At 47.7% G+C, this 25168-nt stretch overlaps 1 long non-coding RNA gene across 1 annotated transcript in view; it reads right to left on the bottom strand.

Annotated features, from left to right (window-relative positions):
- The window catches only part of LOC138579516 (uncharacterized), a 69188-nt gene extending 45832 nt beyond the window's left edge, over positions 1–23356 (bottom strand). Inside the window, exon 1 of the long non-coding RNA XR_011304033.1 lies at positions 23242–23356. This is a non-coding gene — a long non-coding RNA (uncharacterized lncRNA). The remainder of the gene's footprint in view (positions 1–23241) is intronic.
- Between the last annotated feature and the right edge of the window lie 1812 nt (positions 23357–25168).

The raw sequence follows: 25168 nt of genomic DNA, 5'->3' as shown, positions 1-25168 counted from the left end.
AATGAACAGTTAAAACATCACCACCTAACAGCATCCAAAGCAACACGCCAAAAGGAAGATGTTCAACAGATCTACAACTCAATAATGACATTGTATAATCCTGTGAATGATGATAGAAAAGAACTCATCAACATATCGACAAAGGCAGGTTTTGATGAAAAATTCAGAAGGCCACATCAGGAATAACAGAAATAAGTTTGCCAAATGTACAACCGTTTTAAAGAAGACCAGACTGAATCAGACATTTGTAGCCTGTGAGTTCCAATGAAGAAAGGGAACCTACAGCTGTGTAAATGTGCACACAAACTTGTTAAGACAAACGTATCAGACACCATAGTGACATTGAAGGCAGATCGTTCTTTGTTCACACTTTTGATGATTGCTTCACAAAGTCTACCTAACACTGATCTTTAGGAATGCTCTAGTAATTACAAATACTCTGCAGTACCTCTCATGTTCACCTTAAATGGTAACATTATTTTACCTACAAACAAAAGCAAGCTGATGAAGATACGGGAAGAGGAACAACATACAGAGGTTTCTAACAACGTGACAGAGGTCTCTTCCTTTGTTACCGAGGACAGACTTTCTGTACCAGAGCAAACATATTCAGCAGCTGTCCTTGGCAGAATGGCAAGCACTGCAGAAACGATCATATGTGAAGACATGCCAAAACCTTGCAATTGAATTTAACAAGAAAACAGAAACGTATCTGCTAAAGTATGGTGAAACTCATTTAGTATATGATCCCTACCAAGAGAATTCCCTCAAGTACTCCATGCGAAGGTAAAGAGCAGGAAAAGCAACACCTGTTGAGTACAAAATCACAGATTCTACAAATATTGAAGGTTTTTTCCATGTGAACCCTCCTATTACATTTTACAACTAAAGAGGAGTTAACAGCTTACCTCTCAAATAAAGCAATTGCACATGTACAGAGAATATAAATAAGCCTAGTAGTGTGACGGGTCAGAAATGTGAAGCGTACAACTTTGTAAAGAGTTTTCAACTTTAGCCATTTTATTAAATAAACAGGTTGTATAAACACCTCACTATGTCTACCCCGGCGAGGATTTCCATACCTAAAATAAACTAAAGGAAACATTCTAACAAATGGATATCTGACCCTCACAAATGTACAACAAATAAAGCAAAAAGGAAATATATGGCAATTCAATTCAATAGCAATATATAGCATATGATCTGATTCACAATAGGACCATTGTCTTCTCATCACCTGGGTGAGTTTCTCTTCCGCAGATCTGAACCAAGGGGTTTTCCCAATTCATAGAAAACAAGGAATTCCGGTTTAGCACAAAGTTACAACACAGTTCTTAAGGATTTGATATTCAGCTACACAACGTTATTTTGCTTCATTAAGGCATCTCAAGGAATCATAAGTTCCCATTCCTGCTGGAGTAAGAACTGTCTCACGTTTGTCTTCTCCAAGCAAGCAATAACAATAAGGTTTGTTAGGGTAATTGTCACAATGTTGCGGTTTCCTAAAGAAATAAACTATTAACACTTTTCCTGGAGTAAGAACAGGTTTCACCTTCGAAGAAACAACAAATGTCTCTAGCTTCTGAAAGGAATAAACTATTCCCACTAGTCCTGGAGTAACAACAGGTTTCAGCTTTATGAAAACAAATGTTCTTGTCAGAATAGCTGTTACAGCTTCCAGTTTCCAAAATTATAATGCGTTTCTTTTCATGTGTTTCTTTTAATGTGAAGTGAATTGTAATTTTTTACTTCCTTTAATTGTCTATGTAAAATAAAATGTTTTGAAAGGTTCATTTAACTTAACCAACCAAAATAAAATAAAATAAAAAATAAACTGTTCCAACTCTTCCTGGAGCAAGAACAAGCTTTGCCTTTGTAGAAACACCAAGGGCCCTATTCTCATCCTGGTGTTAAGTACCGAAAAGGTTGTTAAAATGATTAACAACCTTTTCGGTACTTAAGACATATTCTGAAGGTGGCACATTCTTCTGAAGTCAGAAGGAATGTGCCACTTTCGAAATACATGTGGCGGTTGCTAGGATGGGTTAGAAACCAACCTAGCAGCCGCCACATTTGTAACCTGTTTTTTTTTAAGGGTATTCATGTGGCACTCCTCCAGTTTAATATGTGCACTAAAATAGCGCACATATACGGTACCATTTTGGTGCCGTTAGACTGGAGGAGTGCCACAAGAAGCGTTGTTTGGTGTATATGAAAGTGTTCATATACGCCTGTATAGTGTATATGAGCACTTCCATATCCACCAAAGCAATCAGCTTCAACGCTGCATTCTGCATTCTGCAGAGAGAAGGTACTGTAGGGTTGCAGATACATGCCACAAGTGCTAGGGTAGCCGGGAGGCAGTGTGAAGTGCGAGGGGACATGCAGGAGCCTGGGCCCAAGTTCAGAGGGTAGCCAGGTGACCAGTGCATGGAGCAGTCGGGACATCAGCAGGGGATAGGAAAATAGAGAAAGCGGAAGCAACGAGGAAGGTCTTGAGTTGCTTCCGGAACCGGAAATGGTTCTGCTCAAGTTTGAGAGAGGCAGGGAGGCTGTTCCAGAGGGAGGCCCGAGCTGAAGCGTTCTGCCTCCAACTTTCTGCTTGGAAAAGTGACTGAACCTCAGAGAGTTGAAGGTGGATGAGCAGAGAGCTCGAGAAGGGAGATGTTTTTGAAGAGAGAGTTGGAGATAGTGTGATACCAGGCGCCAGAAAGCCTTGTGGTGATGCAGGGGGTCTTGAACTTGATCCTTGCCACCACTGGGAGCCAATGAAGAGATTTCAGTGCTGGAGAGATACAATTCTGGGCTTAAGGCCAAGGACATGTCTTGCAGTCCTGTTCTGGATAAGTTGTAGAGGTTGGATAGTAGAGGCAGGAAGATTTAGAAAGAGGCTGTTGCAGTAGTCCAGCCTAGAGAGGACCAGAGCTCTAGAGACAGTGTGCTTCTGGGGGAAAGCCAGGAAAGGGAGAATTCCTCTGAGGATGTGCAGCTGATAGTTTGACTTCTTAGGGACGTCAGAGATGGGAGGAGAGAAGGAGAGGGTGGAGTTGAAGATGACCCCATGGTTCTTAGCCTCACAGGTAGGAGCAGGAAGAGGGCCCACAGTGGGCGGCCAGAGAGAGAGAGAGAGAGGAAAGGAGGGAGCTGCTGTACTGATGAGGATTTAAGTGTTACTGACATTAAGGCAGATATCATTGATGGTACACGATTCTTGAATTGCGGTCAGACAATCTGGAATGAGAGGAGGAGACTGGGCGTCTGAGGGGAGCCTGAAGGAAAGCTGGGTGTCATCAGCATAACACTGAAAGTTGAAGCAGGTGGAAGCAATGTGGTGGGAAAGAGGTGCCAGGTATTGGTTGAACAGCCAGGGAGAGAGGGTAGACCCCTGGGGAACACCACAAGTAGAGAAAGAGCTAGAGGAGAGGAAAGACCCCAGTTGGTCCTGAGAGGGTCGGTCAGTGAGAAAGTAGGTCAGCCAGGCCAGGGCCTGATCAGTGATACCCAGGTTATCACGGAGGCGATTGAGCAGGATGGCATGGTTGACTGTATCAAAGGTAGAAGAAAGATCGAGGAGAATGGGGACAGAAGGAAGGTTAGAATCAAGGTTAGAGAGCAAGTCTTCATGAGTGTTCAGGAGAGTAGTTTCCATGCTTCTGAAAGCTCCGGAGACAGACTGGTGGTCGTGGATTACAGTGGCAAAGGGGTAATTGCAGAAATCGGCCAAGGCTGGTGCAAGGGTGTCAATGTGGTCTTTGATGGTTCTGGATGAACAGGGGAGAACCTGTTTTGACAAGACTTTCATAGATCGGACTGGTCTAGAACATAATCTGGAGTTAACAAGGGAAAGGAAGAGAGGGAGGAGGAGAGACAGCCACAGGCGAGCCAGGAGTGGAGGAGGAGGAAGAGGACGAGAGGGTGGACAGGATGTCCTGAGTTTTAGTGACCTAATCAGAAACCAAGGCCATACAGAGGGCCAAGGAGGGATCAGGGGAGGTAGAGACTGCAGCAGGATTGGCCAGCTCCTTGCAGGTTTTGAAGAGTTCGGCCGAGTTGTTAGATGCCACAGAGACGCGGGCTTGGATGTGGGCTCTCTTCTTGGCGAGGACAGAGAGTCTGTATTGCCTTTGGAGCAGACGGCAGGTCAGTTTGTCAGAGGGTGCACCCGATGCCCTCCACTTCCTCTGAGCCACCCTGCACTTGTGTTTGAGGGTGACGAGGACGAATTTGTACCAAGAGTTGCACTTGGATATCAGCTTCAAGCAGATCTTCATGAAAGGGGCAAGTGCATCCAGAGTGTTCGAGATAGAAAGATGGAGGTTAGATAGGGGTGTGTCAGGGTGTGAGTCAGCCAAAGGCGCAGAAGGAGGAGAGAAAGTAGCGGCGAAAGCCTCAGCTAATACACGCCTCATGGGTCGGATGACGGAGAAGGTAGGTGGGAGTGTTAGAGTCGGCTTGGGCTGAGAGGCAGAGAGAGAGGTGGGTGGAAAGGAGAATGATCAGTCCAGGAGAGAAGAGTGGTGAGAGAGTTGGAGAGCGAGAGGTCTGAGGAGATCAGAACATCCAGGGTGAGCCCTTCAGAGTGAGTCAGGCCAGAGGGAAAAATAGAGAGAGAGAGGGATTCGCAGAAGTTGCAAAAGAGTCCTGAAGAAGGGCAGGTAGCATCTAGGTGGTTGTTTTCTAGTAGACCGAGGACGGTCTACTAGAAAACATTGAACAATTTCCACTTGCCCTACAGAAGTCCTGCGGTAAACATTCTGAAAACGGATGGAAGACAAACTATTAATTCTATGACAAGATCGGAGGCGAACATTATGCTTATTCTTCTTTATTACTGCTCAACAACAGCACTTTAAAACTTCACTTTATTTCTGTTTTTCTTTTTTTAAACAGTTGAACATGCCCAACTGGCTTGAAAAACAAAGGTAAACAAAAACGTGATGGAACCAGAGTAGTCTATAAAACCACAGCTCCCATGAGTCCCTGCAGGCCAGTAGTCCCTAGCATCAGTCCTGTCCTCCAATGAGGGCTCCTCAGCAGGTATAAGTCCCTGCGGCTGTAGGTGCCTTCAACTTCTTTTTTGCTGCTTACGACAGCTAAGTACCCATTTGCCATTTTATCACATTTGTTTCGTGACAGGTTATATCCTATGTTCTAGTCAGGCAGTTATCAATGGGTTATTGAGAACAACATAATAGTGTAGACGCGCAGCGTTGTATGTCAGTGCACATATTATTACTTACTTTTCAAGCGTTTCGTTTCATGCAAGCGTCGGAACTTATTTGATTATATTTTGTGAGTAATTCAAATAAGCAGAGATGACAGGCCCACGAGCGACCTCTTTCGCATTAGGGTTTGTCATATTCCGGGCACCGTTATCTATTTTCTGCGGCGTTGCGCTCCGCGCCACACACACCAGACGGAAGCAGCAACGGTTCACTCAGTGGGTCCGCATTACCTCCTTAAACGTTCCGTATTCGAACAAGAAGGTTTCGAGCAGCGCTCCGGAGCTCCTAAGCCTCCATTCATCACAGGAACTCAGCATTTCAAGATACAGAAGGCATATTTTATACAACAACAAAAAAAACCTACTAGTGGCAGATAGGTCAGACTAAGACCTTGAGAGTTTATGGTCACACTGCCCCACACAGATTATCACCATAATGGCCTGTGACAGATGGGAAGAGTACTGGGAAGAATTTAGTGACTAGGAGCATGAGCTCCAGGAGGAGGAAATAGACCTATCCCAAAGCTTTAAAAGAGTTTTGGGAGACTCCCTAGTGAGAGCTGTGGCACAGGGAGTTCAGCCTATACAGGACAGGCTACAAGTCCTGGAGAACATTTTGGGCACTAGAGCTGGCCTGCAGGATGACCCAGGTGAGGGGACCTCCACCATTAAGCCTCAGAAGAGGAAACACTCTTCTACCTCCCCCGCCCCCGGGGACAGATATCAGTAAGAGAGAAAAGCCCCAGGCCCCAGGAGGCAGCTGATGCCTTTAATAGGCTTAAAGATGCTTTCCTTGCGAAATCAGAGAAATCAGCAGTGCCCAGACTCGTACCCCCTACCCCGGGGGCGAAAAACATAGGGGAAGCACCATTATCCTCCGAGGAGTATGACCAGGAAGAGGAGCAGGAGGACAATTAAATAATCCTGTCCAAAAGGCAGCTCGGGAGCGCAAGAAAAAGACAGATCCTCCGATAAGAAAGCCAGCTTGGTGGAGAGTACCCCTGAAGATGATGACATTTCGGACATGTTTGAGCCGGATGCTATTAGGCACCCCAGGTCCATGGAGTGGACCCCGTCCCCGAGAGTAGCTCTCTATATGGTTCAAAAAATTAGGAAGCCTTTGGAGAAGGAGACCAGGTTTCGGCTTAGAGCCGAATGCCCCAGGCCAGAGCTTACTGGGAAGGTGACGGATACTCCGGAGCTGGACCCTAAAATACTCACATTTGTCACTAAGGCCAGTAAGGATGCCAGGAAGGGGATGGACCGTGCATGGAGGTCTTGCCAGGACAAGATCCTGGACCTAACAGGCCCCATAGCAAAAATGATGGACCTTGCAGAGAGATCTAAGGACACTGGAGAGCCAGTGGATCCTTTCATTTTGGCAGGCTGGGCCCAGCGAGCCGTGTGCATGCTTGGGAACGCAAACACTGCCATTTCGGTGGAGAGACGAAGGTCAATGTTATAGAAGATAGATAATAAACTAGGTGACCTAGCCTCCTATGAAGCAGGGCAAGGGGCTCAAGGCCTACTTTTCAGAGACACGTTCGTGAAAGAAATGAATACGTTCGTGGAGACTTATACAGCGCTCGAGAAGGCTCAAGCGCCGACTAGAAAAGTTTTCCCTAGTCGTGTTTTTGCAGGGGCCGGTCAATTCAGGGGCCGCTCGACTGACCACTTCAACACAAACAGGAGACCCCAAGAGCCCAGAGCCCAATACTCGGAATCAGGCCAGCAGGACACATTCTTCCCAAACAGAAGCAGAGGTTTCAGGGGCCGCAGAGGATATTTCAGGCACAAGAACGACCCCACAGGTGAGAGAGAGAGACAGTAGGAGGGAGAAACTTGCTTTTTATGAACAGTTGGAGTGAGCTATCAGCAGACGCATGGGTGTTACAGACAGCGCAAGGTTTTCACCTAGAATTCTTACAAACGCCACTTCAACTGAGCCTCCCACAGCGCATGCACACCTCGCAAGCAGAGATTACACTTCTAGACACTGAGATAGAGGTGCTAGTTCGCAAACAAGCCATAGAGAGGGCGCAACCTCACTCAGAAGGATTCTTGAGCAACATGTTTCTGGTCCACCACAAGGGCAAAGTACGACCAGTCATCAATCTGAAGCAACTAAACAGCTGGTTAGTTTCAAGATGGAAGGAATCCATCTACTAGCAGACCTTCTCAAAAGAGACAATTGGCTAGCGCGGTTAGATATAAAGGACGCATACCTGACAGTACCCATAACACCACACCACTGTTGTTTCCTACGATTTGCATGGAAGGGAGAGATATGGCAGTTCAAGACGCTATCTTTTGGCCTAGCGTCAGCGCCATTGGCCTTTACCAAGCTTATGAGGCCCCTGGTGAACGCGATGAGAGAGCAGGGAATCAGGATGATCATCTATTTAGACGACATCCTGCTCATGTCGGAAGACAAGGAGATATTGCAGAAGCAAGTGCAGTGGGCAACGTCCTTGATCTCGGGTCTAGATCAGCACAGAGAAATCAGCTCTGATCCCATGCAGGAAGCTGGAGTTATTAGGGTTCACCATAGATGCGAAAAAAGCCACGTTGGAGCTCCCGTCCACCAAGATAAGATCCATCAAGAAGGATCTGAGGACAGCCCTAGGGAGACCGGTTATATCGCTTCGGAATCTAGCCAGGATAATTGGTCTGCATGCAGCCTCTATCCAGGCGATCTTTCCCGGGCCTTCACATTATCGAGCCCTTCAGAGGCTCAAGATCAGGTACCTTCAGAAGGGATGGAGATACCATCACCAGGTACCTCTGGATGAAGACAGCAAGACAGAGCTTCGCTGGTGGCTTCACAACATGGAAGCATGGAATGGCCAAGCCATCTTCGGAGACCTGCCGGAACTCATTGTACAATCACACGCCAGTAGATCAGGCTGGGGTGCCAGATGCGGGCACAAAGAGACGGGGGGAAAATGGTCTCAAAAGGAGCTAGAGTTGCACATCAACTGTTTAGAGCTCCTCGCAGGTTCATTCGCAGTCAGAGCCTTTTCCAAGGACAGAGCGCAATGTTGCATCCTCCTACACATGGACAATATCTCAACCGTGAGATATATCAACAAGATGGGAGGCAAAGTCCAAGGTGCTAGTGGAAATTGCACTTCTGTCTAGACAGGAAAATATTGGTCAAAGCGGAATATCTTCCAGGGGTGAAGAATTCAGTGGCAGACTGGAACTCCTGCTATCTAATAGACTCGAGCAACTGGAGACTACACAAGTCAGTCTTCGACAAATTACAGCACAGATGGGGTCCTTTACATACAGATCTCTACGCCTTGAGACTTAATACCCACCTGCCGAGCTACTTCAGGAGCGATAGGGACAGATGCGTTCCTACAAGACTGGAAGGATCACATCCACTATGCCTTTCCCCCCTTCGTGATTGGAAGGATCACATCCACTATGCCTTTCCCCCCTTCGCGATGCTGGCCCGGGTCTAGCGAAGGTACGCAGAGACAGGGCGGTACTGGTCATTGTGACTCCAGAATGGAGGCCGCAAGCCTGGTTTCCGATTCGGATGGAGCTTTCCACGGATTTCCCTCAGAGGATCTCCTCACAGAACAGATCTCCTCACAGATCCAGTGGGAGCCCCGCATCCCCTAGTGCAGGATCAGACACTAACCCTCCTGGCCTGCAGAATTTCAGTCAAAGGTGGTGCTTGCCGGGACTTTCAGAGGAGGCTACAGAACTCAGAGTATCAGAGTATCATGGGCACCATACACAATCAGGAGCTATAATTCCGCTTGGCAGGCCTGGGAGCTATGGTGCAGGGGGAGGAATGTTTCTCCCATTTCAGCTCCTATAACACAGATTATTCATTTTCTAGCGTCTCTTACCACAGGAGGGAAAGCATTCAAAACAGTGGGGGTGTACAGATCAGCCATCTCTGCGGGCCACAATCTGGTGGATGGTGGGCCAGTAGGAGAGAACCCCACAGTGGCTCGACTTCTGAAAGGAATTAAAGTGAGCAAGCCCCCGTTACCTAGATACTCGGTCCTATGGGACGTTAATAAAGTCCTGCGTTTGTTTGAACAGTGGCCAGGAAACAACCTTTTATCAGGGAAGCAGCTGTCCGGGAAGTTAGCTACTTTGCTCTGTTTGGTATCTTGCAGAAGAGTCTCAGATGTTAAAGCTCTAGAGATAGACCGAAAAATTTATCCTGAAGGAGTGGTGTTCAACATCGCGCAACGTACTAAGACCAATTCTAGAGTCATTATGTATGCATACTTTCCTAATAACAATAACCTCTGCGTAGCACAGTGCATAAAGCGATACGATGCAGCAACCGCAGCAATAAGGCCACAAGGTGTAACTCAGCTACTCATAGCGCACAGGAAGCCACATAAAGCAGTGGCCCCACCTACTATAGCGAGATAGGTGAAGGAGATTATGGAGCTAGCGGGAATAGACATTTCTGTCTTTGGAGCCCACTCGGCCAGAAGAGCTATGGCTTCCGGAGCTTTTGCAGCTGGAGTTCCGCTTCAGTCGATCATGAAGGCAGCAGACTGGTCCAGTGACTCAGTTTTCAGGACTTTCTATTTCAAGCCAGTCTCTAACATTGCTTCAGCTGCCGTGCAAAGCTTTGAACGAGCATAATGCTTGCCTTCGGTCTGGTCATAGAATGAAAATTGCCTATGCGCTCAGCGCAGGAAGTCTTGATTCTATTAAAGATACGGAGGCGAGCATTCTCCCTATTGGAATTTTGTTATTTGAATAAAGTGTTCTGCATTTATAGTATAATAAAGAGGATTGCAATGAATTCCCCGCCCTAACAATGTCGATTTTTCTTTTTGCGTAGGAGAGGAGCAAAATAACTCTTGAGATTGATTTCTAGCAGCTCAGCAGAGAGGTTGCAGTACCGCACAGAGTAGTGGAGCTAAACCAGATATGCCGAGACTCCCCCAAGACACAGCAGAAGGGATAGACTCACCAATCACAGTAGAGGAAGTTGAAAGAGCAATTAAGCGACTTCCACAGGGGAAAGCACCTGGAAGCGATGGCTACCCCGCAGGGTTTTAGAAGACCTTCATAACCCCCCTCCTTCCCTTCATGGTAGAGCTATTCAATAACATTTTGCGAACAGGGCTTGCCCTGAATCCTTCTCCCAGGCCTTGATCTCCGTAATTCCAAAAGAGGGAAAGGACCCCAAATATTGTGGCTCCTACCGTTCTATCTCCCTGCTAAATATAGATGCAAAAATATACACGAGAGTACTAGCTGCCAGGTTGGAAACTCACATGCCCTCCATAATCCACCCAGATCAAGTAGGATTCATACTAGGACGACAGGAAGCGGATACGATGAGGAAAACATTACACCTCATCCATGAGGCACAGAGAATGGCGAATAACCCAACTCTCTTGTCCATAGATGCTGAGAAAGCATTTGACAGAGTAGAATGGAGCTTCCTGGTACCAGTCCTGACCAAGATTGACTTAAATAGAGGTACGAGACAGGGCTGCCCACTATCTGCTATCCTATTCGCCCTATCTGTAGAAGCTCTTGCACAAGTTCTCAGGGCGGATCCTAGAGTAGAAGGCCACCGGACAGCCGGTAGAGAATATAAAATAGCCCTCTACGCAGACGACATACTGCTCCACGTTCAAAATCCCCTCATGACAATACCAAGTGCCAAACTACTAATTGAAGAATATGGTGCCCTCTCAAGCTTCAAAATCAACAAGTCAAAATCAGTGGTATTCCCACTGAAAGAACTCACCCCTGCGGATACTTCCAACCTATCTGCACTCGGATTGCTAATGGAAAGCAACGTCCTCCGATACTTAGGTATAAATCTCACACAAAAATGAGAGCATATATATGAGGCAAACTTTCCCCAACTCTTGGCAGGCTTCCATAGCGACCTAGCGAACTGGCAAAAACTCACAATCTCCTGGATGGGGAGATTCAATGCGATTAAGATGCTCTGCCACCTGAGGTTCTTATACCCATTCCAAATGCTCCCCATAAAAATCCCAGACACATTCTTTAAGGAAGTAAAAAGAGAGGTCCTTAGATTCCTATGGCTAGGAAAAAAAACAAGAATATCTTACGACACCCTCACCCTGCCCAAAGAAAAAGGAGGCGTAGGTCTCCCTGACCTGCGACTGTACTACAACGCAATGCAACTGAGAATACTAATCCCCCACCTGAGGGAAAAGAAGGAACTACAATGGGTACATTTAGATAACAATAACCGGACCCCGGTGACACTAGCGGACTGGTTATGGGTTCCCAGACGCAAACTCACACGCAGACTACGGACACACCCGATACTAGGCACAATATGGGAAATTTGGAGAGAGAGCGCAGGCATGAGAGGAGTCAATACGTGGCCCTCCCCACTGAGCCATATATGGTCCCCAGGTATAAGGGAAGAAATCCATGACCACCCTAGAATCCAATCATGGTACGATGCAGGCTTGGAAAGGGTTGGGCAACTATGGAGAAACGGAATGTACATCACGATTACTGAACTCGAGGAAGCAATGGGGATCCACCCACTACCAGTCTTCCTCTTCCTACAACTAAACGGCACTCTCACGAGGCAAGAATGGGCCGATAAAATCCAAAGAGAGCTCACCAACTTTGAAAAGCTTCTAGACACAATGTCCGAGACAAAGGGCATGATATCATGCATGTATAAAGCACTTTTAGTGGCGGGCAGGGCCTCGACACAAATGGGAAAGGGACCTGGGCATAGAACTAGACCCGAGCGATTGGAATGCCATTTGTAGAGGAGCGGCCCAGGTATCAATAGCAGCACAATATAAGCTCCATGCCATCAAGCTCCTCCATAGATGGCAATATGACCCCCATAGATTGTCTAAAATGTACCAGGCTGGAAGCCCACTATGTTGGCGTCAATGTGGGGAACAAGCAAACTATTGGCACATGTGGTGGGCGTGCCCTAAGGCCCAAACATAAGGAATGAAGTCCTTAGCTGGATCAAAAGGGTAGACGGGATCTCAAACGAAACTACTCCACTCCTGGTTCTATTTGGCTTTGAGCAGTCTGAGGGGGAGATGGAAAAATTAAGAGGCATAGCGGCCATGCTCCTGTTAGCTGCAAGGGCATGTTTGGCCACCAAATGGAAAGCGACCACACTCCCTAGCCAGAGGGAGTGGACAACCGTGGCGACCAACATATACACAATGAAACGAATTACCGTCGTTCTCCATGGAAAAGCGGCCCAGAGTGAAATGATGTGGTGTGGTTTTGAAAGAGAATATTTGACTGCATCCTCCCAGGTGACTGAGTCACAGGACCACGAGTAGACCCCTTCCAAGCACCCCTATAAGTCCCTTCGATCTGAGCTGTGCCCCAGGGTGGCCCCTACCCACGAATCTACTGACCTCATTCTCCTCAAATTGTATGGACTTTAGAAAGAATGCGGACACGCTGCTTTCATTACTACCCATATGCGCCGATATAAGGCGAAATGTACAACTCCCTATTGATGTTCTGCTCCAGGATAGGGCAGGGGGAGCGAGGGGGGGAGTTGAATCAGTTGGGGATCATGTTAAATGGTTGAATCTTACGGTAACAGGAAAACAAGAAAAGAATGTAAACTGTACACAAAATGTGAATGTCCTGTCTGCAAAAGTAACCCAATGTCTCTGTTTTGTTGAAAAACTCATAAAACTAAAATTTGAAGGAAAAAAAAAAAAGGTCGATCATTGAGACTGTTGCAGGAGTTAAAGCAGCTAGAGGAAAAAAAGAAGAGAAAGGCACCTACAGCCGCAGGGACTTTTACCTGCTGAGGAGCCCTCATTGGAGGACAGGACTGATGCTAGGGACTACTGGCATGCAGGGACTCATGGGAGCTGTGGTTTTATAGACTACTCTTGCTCCATCACGTTTTTGTTTACCTTTGTTTTTCAAGCCAGTTGGGCATGTTCAACTTTTTAAAAACAACAAAAAAAAACAAAAATAAAGTGAAGTTTTTTTAAAGTGCCGTTGTTGAGCAGTAATAAAGAAGAATAAGCATAATGCTCACCACTGTGTCTTTAATAGAATCAAGACTTCCTGCACTGAGTGCATGGGCAATCTTCATTCTCTGGCAGATCAAGGACCAAAGGGCAGATCGCCATTCAAACTGTCTAAATGCCAACAAGAATTAGATCCTCCTCATCGGCACACTTTAACCCTCCTTTCCCCTCACTCTCTGGCCGGCCTCTCTCGGCCCTCCTCCTACTCCTTCTTTGGCTCCACACTTTCCTTCTCCGCCCACATCTCTGACATCTCTAAAAGGTCAAACTTCTTACTGGACCTCCTCAGAGGTACTTTGCCTTTCCTCTCATTTCCTCAGAAGCTCACTGTCTCTCAAGCTCTGGTTCTCTCTAGGCTGGACTACTGTAACAGCTTCTTTCTAAATATACCTGCCTCCACTCTCCGCCCTTTACAATTAATCCAGAATAAGACTGCAAGACTTGTCCTTGGCCTCAAGCCCTGGGATCGTATCTCTCCAGTGCTGAAATCCCTTCATTGGCTCCCAGTGGATGCAAGGATTACATACATTTAAAACCCTCTGCATTGTCAACAAGGCCTTCTGGGGCCTGTGTCCTAAATACCTTCAACTATCCCTCCGTAAATACCTCCCGTCCCGAGCCGTTCACTCCTCTACTTCTAACTCCCTCATGGTCAGTTGTTTTTCAAAGAAACAAGCTGGGGGTAGATTGCTGTCTTCGGGGGGGGGGCGCTGTTGCCCACGGGAGAAAATGGCTGCTCCTGTGTGAGCTCCGGAGTGAACCAGCGCCGTAATGCAAATATAACTGTTCAACGGGTCCGGTTCTACATCTATGAAACATGGTCGAGGTCGAGCCGGAACTCGATAGGAGGAGCTTGGCGGAAATAGGCGCGCTTCGCGACCATGACACTGGAAGCCCATCGTTATTGGGGCCTGCTGCGGGTGCTGCACTCCTCCTAGAGCACCTGCCGGGTCCCCCCACTGGCTCCGCCACCCCCTCCTTCAAGCACCGCTGAACGGCCGGCGCTCGGCCCCTATCCGGCAACAAGAATCCACCGACGAACTGCTGGAGCGGTACCTTCTCGGCGAGAACAACGCAGATAAGTGGGGCGGCGTGAGGGAGGTGGCAGCATTGCACAAGACACGAACTCCCCCGGCCCCCGCAATATATTTGGGGCGAATTACAAATATATACGGCAGACAGAAACGACTAGAAAGAATTTTGGTTTGTGCGTCGTAGACAGTCTATACGAAGCCTCTCAGGGACACTCTCAGAACTGTATCTTCATAGCTAGCGACCAGGAGGCTTCGCGACAGGCCGTGTCAAGCTTTTACCACGGCTCTGGTTCTGCGACACCAACTACGCACTACCTGCAACAAGCATATTCACCCCCCCCCGCTGATAAGACTTTCCGCTAAACGAGTGCTGTGTTGGCCCGACCAGGCCTGCTGTGGGCTGTGCACACCTCGACCACAATTACCGCCATACGCCGATCAGAGAAGGCAGAGCACATTAATCCTGTTGAACAATCGATCAAAAAAAAGGGGATAATGCCCAAGTATTTTGGTCCTAAGAAGAACAAGGGGGCTATCGACAAATACACCACGACTATCCAGAAAGATCCAACATCCGAGATGGAGGAGGTAACGATCCCGCTCGACCAGCAGGCTCCGCCAACCACGCTGATGGACCCGCAAGCGGTCTTCCTCGCAATGCAACAGGGGTTTGCAGCACTGAACGACAAACTCGACGGGATCACCGCAAACGTGGTGTCCATTAAAACAAAATTGGACAAAACGACAACACGTATAACGGAGGCGGAAACAAGAATATTGGGCACTGAAGATGCCCTTAAAGCTTTGAAAAGTACGGTATCCACGATGGCAATCGAACTAGGAACGGTGAAGACTAAATGCGAGGACTTAGAAGCGAGGTCAAGACGCAACAATATTCGCATAGTGGGGGTGCCGGAGGAAGCGATGAAGGGCTCCATGGAAAAAGGAGTTGAGGCCCTCCTGCACACACTGCTGGGGGACCCCGGGTGGTCACCAATGTTCATTATTGAGCGAGCTCACAGATCTCTGGCCCCGAAACCGAAGCCGGGAGCATATCCCAGACCAATAATAGCACGTGTGATGAACTACAGGGACAGGGACCTGATACTGAAGGCGGCAAGGGAAAAGCAAGAGCTGAGATGGGAAGCCAACGTTATACAGATCTTTCCGGACTTTACACTAGCGGTGCAACAAGAAAGGAAACAATTCAATGGGGTTAAGAAACTGCTCCGGGAACGGCAGGTTCAGTACGCCATGCTCTATCCGGCAAGACTTAAAATTCAATATCAAAACAAGATCCACTTCTTCACCTTCCCTGAGGAAGCCGCCAGCTTCATAGAGACACATATCCCCACTCCGTCGAGGAGCACTGAAGTTAACGAACAAGAATAATCTTCATGAGTGCACATTAACAGAATGTTCAACCAATGATGCATTAGTCCTGTAGCATTGGCTCCCCCTTTTGGGGGTAGCTTTAAGTGGGGGCGGGAATGTCTCAATAAGTGTGATAAGCTGCATTGCAATGTCCCCCGCTGACAATAACAAGTGTGAGAGCAACGTATGGAACCGGTTACCCTTATTCAAGGTTTGGAAAGCATAGGCCCTGGGAATCTCCGCAGGTCCCCCTGTAGCAGGTGCATATGCAGTTGGAAGGGGGGAAGGGTTGGGATCCTAAAAGCACAGTTGAAGTTAGGGGAACTGTGAGGGGAGGGGGAGAGTTTGACACGCTGGGAGGGGGTTATGTTATGTTGGGGAAGAAAGTAAAAAGCACACAGTTCATGTACACTGGCAATCCTGAAAGCATTGTAAAGCAATATCCGCAAACACACATTCACGATCATTTCATGTGGAATGGCTGAAACAAGCACTGAAGACATTAAAGTAATGAGCTGGAATGTTCGAGGTCTAGGCTCCAGAGTTAAGAAACAGAAAATGATAGCATACATTAACAGACAGACTCCCAAGATTCTTTTCCTACAAGAGACACACAGTGGGCCACAACAAGGGGGACAGCTGGTTCTGAATTGGGGAACACACCAATATTACACAACTTACTCTAAAAGAGCTAGAGGTACAGCAATCTTGTTACACAAGACCTTGCGGTTCACGTGTAAAGAAGTGGAATGTGATTCTGGGGGGAGATATGTGTTAGTACATGGTACTCTACGAGATAAAGAGATAGTCCTCCTTAACATATACGGGCCGAACATAGATGACCCGGAATTCTACTCCACAATCTTCGGGAAACTGGCACACTACCCCACAGCCCATCTGATATGCGGGGGGGACTTTAACACCATTCTTGATGTGAACATCGACCGTACTTCGACACAAGTGAGAGCACTATCCAAAGCAGCACAGACAATTATCACTCACATGGCAGATTTGAGGCTGAAGGATGCATGGAGGACACTACACCCCTCTGCGAGAGGATACACATATTACTCGACAGTACACGACATGCATTCCAGGATAGATATTTGGTTGCTGGATAACACAGTATTATCATGGGTCACCGACACTCAGATACTCCCCAGGACATACTCAGATCATTCCCCCATACTGATGGCATTGCGAATACCCGGCGATGCGGTGGGCAGGCCCCCATGGAGATTCAAACCGGCTGCGCTACGGGATCTGGTCTACAGAAATGCAATGAACCAGCACATACAAGAATATTTTGAACTCAATGAGAACTCAGTGTCCTCTCTCGCGATATTGTGGCAAGCATTTAAGGTGTATATAAGGGGCGCATCCATATCAAAGGAAAGTGGCATCCTCAAAGTCATTAGGAATAGATTGCAACGACTAGAAGCGCAAATAGCATCAATACAAGCCCAATATGTGCTCACTCCGACACCACAACTCACTTTAGATATAAAAAACAAGCTAGACGAATATACGGACACAGCGGACCAAGAGATCCACTACTTTGACAGACCGGCGGCTGCACGCCGCTACGGTGAAAGCGAACGCCCGGGGAGGTTGTTAGCCAGAGCAGTGAGGGGAGAAAGGGGATCAACAGATATCCCATGTATACAAACAGCGGACGACTCGGTCACCACAGATCAGGGTAAGATACGTGACACATTTCACGCATTATATGAAGAACTTTACTCACCTCAATCCGACTCTACGGATGCGGAGATTGAACATTACCTCTCCCAAATCCCAACGACATTACTGGCGGCGGATACCAGAGAGTTGTTGGAGACTCCGATATCTGAGGCGGAAGTTGTGGAGGCAATTGAGGCACTCCCCAACGGGAAGGCCCCTGGCACCGATGGCCTTAGCGCAGAGTTCTACAAGGAGTTTAAACATCTTCTAGTGCCCAGACTACTGGCGATGTGGACCGAAGCCCTGGACAGGGGAGAGCTCCCCGAGACTACAAGGGAAGCAGTAATAACGCTACTGCTTAAATCGGGGAAACCCCCGGATGACTGCGGGTCTTATAGATCTCCATCATTAATTAATACGGATGCAAAGGTCTTGGCAAAGATACTCCCCACTAGGTTAACACCTTTGATGCCATATATGGTCCATGAGGATCAGGCAGGGTTCATTCCTGGCAGGTCCACGGCCACTAACATCAGAAGATGCCATGAGATCCTGACTACAACACCCCCAGATCAGCAAGTCATAGCCGTGTCACTAGACATGCGCAAAGCATTTGATACGGTATCCTGGCCCTTCCTGTTCGGGGTCTTACGAAATTATGGGTTCGGTCCAAACTTCCTGAAATGGATACAATTACTATACACAGGCCCCCAGGCCAGAGTTAGAGTTAATGGCACCCTAATAGAAAAGCTCGAACTGCGAGGGGGCACTAGACAGGGTTGCCCATTGTCGCCATTACTGTTCGCCCTAATAATAGAACCACTGGCGGACATATTGAGGGCTCGCTACAGCACATACGGGCTAAGGATAGGGAATAAACTACACATCATAAATCTATACGCAGACGATATCTTGCTGTACCTAAAATACCCAGACAGAACATTGGGGAGGGTCATGGCAGTAGTAGAACAATTTGGTAGACTCTCGGGCCTACGACTTAACCCCAACAAATCAGAGGTGTTCCCCATTACTGAAAACACGAGTAAACCCCATGACCCGCATGACCTACAGTGGTGCCCGACACATGTTCTGTATCTGGGAGCATGTATAGCAAGGACAGCTCAGTTGTCTCGGGCACTAAACTATAACCTGCTGGCAGACCCTCTATGTATGAAGTTAAAGCGTTGGAGTGCTCTCTCCATTTCCATGATGGGTAGGATCGCCTTAGTGAAAATGATAATTCTCCCAAAGTTGTTTTATTTATTACGGTACCGGTCTGGCCGGGGGGGGCCTTATTCTCCAAGATGTCTAGCGCATGTGTTTCATTTGTTTGGGGTGGTCACCCTAGGGTGACCTGGAGGGTACTTACTGATGACTACCCAAAGGGCGGTCTGTTGGCACCAGACCTCGAACTATACTATTTGTCTGCACAGGCACAGCATGCCGCCCAGTGGGCCACAACATTTCTTAATCCAGCGGGCCCTGCACTGAGCCAGCCCGAAAAAGAGGCCGTGTTGGCGCTCCACCAACTTACGAGGCCCACTTCCAAGCATTATAACTCCCCGAAACCAACAAAAGTGGTGACTACGGCGTGGGCCAAAATAGTTGAGATATATGGCACAGACAAGATATACCACCCGAGTATGCCGCTCTGGGGTGACCCCCAGACACCCTTCAGTATAGAGGGGGAGGTAGCCCGCCATTGGTCCTCCAGGGGCATATCACAATGGGGTCAACTATTCACGGATCGGCACTTTACCCAGTGGGATGATATCAAGGAAGTAGCGGGGAATACGCACGGGACCAGACAACAATATTCCCGTATACGGGCAGCCATACAAAGTATATGTCCGACCTTTCCTAATGAACCACCACTTAACATGGGATTGGGATATATGTTCACGGGGGATCCCAAAAGATAATGGCGTCAGCACTGTATTAGATCATACTCCAGACACGCCTGATAGAGCAACGCACAACTAAGGCCAAGTGGAAACAAGACTTGGGTGAGCAGATTGAAGACGATGAATGGTCCCGACACTGTGCTCTCAACAAACAGATTTCATGTAACTCTAGATACAGGCTAATTCACTATAAGATAATACAAAGAACACACTACACTTCTATGAGGCTCAAACGCATATATCCGGCCATGACTGGGAACTGCCCGAGATGCCATGCTGAAAATGCAAACATTTACCATATGTTATGGGCGTGTGTTAAACTGAGGGGATATTGGGAGGAGGTGTGTCTAGCACTGGATGGGATGGCAGATCAACCAGTGGAATGGACCCCACGGATGTGCCTGTTGGGGGTAGTCGAGAAAATGAACCTGATATGGCGGAAACTGTTGAACTTAAGTCTGCTCCTAGCCAAGAGGGCGATCCTGCTCAAATGGAAGAGTGCAAATCCCCCAACCAAGGCGGATTGGGACAGGGACATGGTATGGGCAAACGACATGGAGGAACTGTACATAGACTCGGTACTGCCTGTTTCACGGCCAAAGAATATATGGGAAAGATACAAACTGTATTTGAAAAGACCGAGCAAGAACACTCTGACTCTGAACAGTAATTGAAATTGTACAATGTATGAACATACTAATATTACAGCTAAGTGTTTGTATTAACTGTGTGCAACAAAAATAAATAATTAAAATAAAAAAAAAAGATTGCTGTCTTCGGCTGGGGCCTCCTCTTGGAACAGCCTCCCCGCCACCCTGAAACTTGAGGAAAACCATCTCTGGTTCTGGAATCAGCTCAAGACCTTAGTCTTCGCTTCTGCCTTTGCCCCTCTTTTCCCCTGCTGATCTGTTTTCTTTCTCAGCACTGTGCACCTGGCCACCCACTGTACTTCGGACCCAGTTACCTGCTCACCCTACCACCCTCCTGCACTATCTCCGGGCCACCCCTTGCACTGGGGTCTGTATCTGTACCCATACAGTCCCCCACCCACTTTTCTTCTGCACTTCAGCTATACCCTCTCTGCTTCACCTAGCACTTGCTGGTTACACTACCACTGTTTATCACCTTTATTTATTTTACTTATTATTTATTCTGTCTCTCCTCTGTTCCGCACTTTCCACTTCTCCCCCTTCAATGCACTTTTCCCCCTTTTCCCTCTCCCATGCACTTGCGCATTCTCAATGTCACTGGGCCTAGTAAGATCGTTTATTTTTGTTCTCCCCTGTTCCCCTCCCTTGGCCTGGTCTTGCTGTGAACCACTTGTGTATGAGCGCAATATAAATAAAATACCATATAATCGAAAGGCAGCCTGCTAATATCGTTTCCCAATTTGTTTTGAATCGAGAAACCGAATTTAATCACAGAATGTACTTGCCGGGTTTCTCAAATGCAATAATGTGAACAATCTGATTAATTCCATATGTATTATCAATGTGTACGACCCCTCCTTCCTTATATAACAAGACTTTGAAAAGTGTGGAATTACTATTGCGATAATTTTCTAAGACTATTATAATTTGTGGTGATTTTAATGCCAAAATTCACCCAAACACTGTATCTTTTCATGCTGACCTTTCATATTCTCCTACTATGGAATGTCTCTATGATCAGAAAGCAGCCTCCTGGGCCAACCTATCATATCAATGCAATGTTAAGATGATCAATGACTACTGTTATGGTAGCATTCCCGGAGGATTCACCAGAGTCGGTGGCAAAAAGGCAATCTGTTATTGATTATATCTTTGTCAACCACTTATTACTTCTGCGAGTTCTTGACATGGCCATCATTACCAGAGAAGATATGCACTGCTCTTAAACTAGACTCCTGTTCTTGGATCATGGCACTATTGGTCTTTAGACCACTCACACTGCTCCTAATCGAATTAGATGGAACCCTACTAATCTCAGTAAAGCTAACCTTATTGCTATTTAATCCCTAGAAGACTTCACACATTTAGCCCCTTTTAATCTTGAGCGTGAAGTTAATTCTTCCATGAAGAAAATTGTTTTTCTTAAATATGATACAGATATTGCTAATATTACCTCGCAGGTCTATATAAATAGACGGCATAAGATCGCTACTGCATGAACTCACAGCATTTGTGCATTGGGGAGTAGAGATAATAGTGCTGTACAACATGCAAAGAGACAACTGAGGCATGACTTGAAATCTCTAGCACAGCGTAATGATCATAGGGAGAGTATCTCTGCCTTAGTCAAGAATAGGAAAGGAGAGTATCAAAAACATTTTCGAGCACATTTTAGGAAAAGGGACAGTTTTTTGGCTCTCTTCAGTCAATTGTGCAGTCACCAATGATCAAAGATCATTTTGGAATGTACTTAACAGCACTAAAATCAGCTCACTTCGTACATAAAAAAAAGTAGAAGGAAAAGTCTGGGATGGTACTCCTTGAATTGACTTCCTGGATTGATCAAAACAATATCATATCATACAATCAAATCGGCTTCCGCAAACACTCCAGCAGCCTGCACAATATTCTAGCCTTAGTTACCATATTTGGAACTGCTTGGAATACTTGAAAACAACCAGTACATGTGGCTTTTATAGATTTAAGCTGCGCCTTTGAAACTGTTCTCAGAGACATACTGCGGCGTAAACTTATTGCAGCTTGGCACATCCATGCCAGCCTATGATCTATGAGTATTCATCTTCACACTAATACTTGGGTTAAGGTTCGATTTGGCCATACGGGAGAGGTCACTCAATGGATTCCTACTTACAAAGGAGTCGAGCAAGGCTGCAGATTAGCCCCCACACTGGCAGCTGGTTCTAAAATAAATTCTACATCATGCAATCCAGGTGTACAGCATCCTAACAGAGAGGAGGCTCGTCATATGTACAATGTTACGGTTCGAAGTGAACCCTGATTCATGAAGCAATGACTACAGCGAAACGTGCACCACAAGTACCAACATAGTGTATATAAAGCTATACTAACAGATACATCGACATGCAGTATACATAGACACACTGACAGACAGCCCCCACGCTAAATACCCGTGCATGTACTAACACAAAAGCATGGATACACACTGTGGAAGTGTGAATATATTTTATACTAAAGAAACAGACACACTGACCCGTGACTACACGGTATACACACACAAAAACACACACTATACATTACTCCACTGTCAGTCACACAAACACATAAGAACTGGCAGATACACAAGGAGCACAGATACAAGGATAGGCACAGCAGCAGCACACTAAGAGCACTCGGAGCCACAGAAATACGCCGCCACGGCTACGATTTCCTGCTCTGGCGGCCACTCCTCCCCCTCCCTCCTCTTCCCCTCTCGCTGGTTCCCTTTGTTGCTTTCTTTGCCTCCCCTCTCCGCCGCATCTCTCCGCCCTCCTCCCCACGTGCATCCCCCCGCCCTCCTCTCCAGAGTGCTTTGTTGGCAGGTCTGTATAAAGCCTGGAGTTGACAGATTTGCTGCTGCAGAGCTGAGCTCATATTTCTGTCTCTCTCCTCCCCTCTGTCTTTGCGCCATTTTCCCTGTGTTTTTTTTCTCGCTCATGGCTTGCCTTCTACTGCTCATTTTCCATCTTCGCTTCATTATCTTCACCCTTCTCTTACATTTTCTCGGTCCCCGTCTCTACCCTCTCTTCGTCCTTTCCGGCCTGTCTTTTGCCCCTCCGCTATGCCTTTCTTTGTTCGCTCGTTCTCCAGAGTCCCTCTTCTACATACCAGTTTTATCTCGTTTTCGTTCCCTGCCCCCCTCCCTGTTGTATTGGCGCCCCGTGTCCCCTGCCTCCCTCTTTGTTCTCGTCTCGCCATTCTCGATCCCTTCCCGCGTCTTTCTCTTTTTCCCCTCTGGCTTTCTATGTCCACTCCATATTGTTCTTTTCGTTTGTTCCGTCTTTCTTTTCCACATACCTCTCGCTTCCCCATCCCGTCACCCCCTGTTCTTACTCTTCTCGGTGTATTTGCCCGTTGCTCTTTTTCACTATTTCTCTCCTTCTCTCTCGACTGTCTTTAACACGTCTCGTTTAAACTTCGCCTTTTGTCTCGGCATTTTTTCACCCATGTCCACTCCGCTGGCACTGCTACATAACGCCTCCTCCTTCTCCCTTTCTCCTCATCTATCAGCTTGAGGCCCCATCACCTCCTCCCTCTCCTTCTCTTGAGAGAGAGGGGGGAGTAAGAGCTCGGAAACCTGCTGATGCAAACGATTCTCAGACAGAGGATGTAAGGGGAGACTGAGCAGGCTGAGAAGAGAGAACAATGGGGCAGTGGCGAGAGGGCTGGGAGGAGAGCGAGGCGGAGGACAGAGGTAGGGGAGGCAGGGTGCAGACCGAGAATAGGGACGCATGGCAGAGGCCGGAAGCAGAGAGGAGGGAGACATGGGGCAGACCCACCCATGAGAGAAGTGAAGCAAACAGGGAGAGATTGAGGTGAACGACAGACAGCAGAGTGGGAGGTGGACAGAGACAGTGCACTGCAGACCAAGAGGAGGGACCATAGGACAGGGGAAGAGGAGTAGAGGGTGGAAACTTCGAGAGGAGACACATGGGACAGGGCACAGTAGACGAAGAGTGGCGGCAAAGGGAGTAGGTAGGGGAATGCATACTGCAGAGGGAGGGGTTTGGGGGGGAGTGAGATGGGGAAGCTAGGCCAGGAAGACGGCGCAGACTGAGAAGAGGGATCCTACATGCTACAGCAGAGAGAGGGGGTGAAGAAGGGAGGGAGACAGTGGAAGCAGAGGGCAGTGGGAGAGGGTGCAGACCGAGAAGAGGGATACAGGCGGCAGGGCAGAAATGGGTAAACAGCGGGGAGGAACACAGATACACTCACACAGGGCAGCAGCAGTGCAAAAGGAGGGCACAGCAGAGCAAATAGAGAGTAGGGACACATGAAAGAAAGGGGAAGAAGACAAGAGTCAAACCCAGACAGGGCCGTGGCAGTGCAGACCACGAAGCAGGACCATAGGACGGCACAGACCGGGGACTAGGAGAAGAGGGAGAGAGGGTAGACCGAAATAGAAAGACACATGTGGCAGGGCAGAAGCAGTGGAGGATGAGCGGAGGCAGACCTAGATGAGGGATGTATATGTCAGAGAGACGGCGGGCGGGGGGGTTGAGCAGAGGGAGACAGGGCGCAAAAATACGAATGACGACACAGCAGAGGGGAGGGAGACAGGGTGTAAACCGAGAAGAGAAACACACGAGAGGGCAGAAACAGGGTAAGAAGAAGGGGGAGATACATGGCATAGACTTAGGATGGGGGCAGAGCAGAATCAGTGGAAAAAGAGGGGGAGGGAAACAGGGCATAGATGGAGACTAGAGACCCATGGCAAAGACGGGAGACATGCTGTATACCCATGAGAGAAGTGAAGCGAGCAGGGAGCAGAGATTGAGGCAGACAGAGACAGTGGCAGGCCAAGAAGAGGCTAATACCTACAGCTGAGATCGTGGAAGCAGAGGGGAGAAAAGAGTGGAGCAAGTGGGGGAAGACAGAAGAGAAGAAAAGTTGGCAGGGCGGTGTCGAAGAGCAATGGAGAGGACAAAGTAAATGGGAGAGCCTGAGGACATGAAGCAGATCGGACAGCCTGGAGACAGGCAGGGAGGGTATCGAGAGGAGTGATGGAGGAGGGGGAGCTGAGGACTGATAAAAGGATGGATTGACAGGGTCAGAAAGTAAAGTGACAAAATAGGGCAGAGTGGGTGGAATAAGGCACTGAGAAGGGAAAGACAAGGTCACACTATGTAGACAGAGAAAATGATGTACCGAGGGCAGAGACAGGGAGGCAGGCTGAGAAAAATAGGACATCAAAGAGAGAGGAAGCGGGCAGTCCACATGGACTGAGAACAGAAGAGATCTAGGGCCACGACACAAGGGA

This window comes from Ambystoma mexicanum, chromosome 3p (genome assembly GCF_040938575.1).
Source record: "Ambystoma mexicanum isolate Mex_15411 chromosome 3p, UKY_AmexF1_1, whole genome shotgun sequence".
NCBI classification, from domain to species: domain Eukaryota; kingdom Metazoa; phylum Chordata; class Amphibia; order Caudata; family Ambystomatidae; genus Ambystoma; species Ambystoma mexicanum.
Note: the sequence above shows the minus strand (reverse complement) of the source record. Positions and strands in the feature narration are given on the sequence as shown.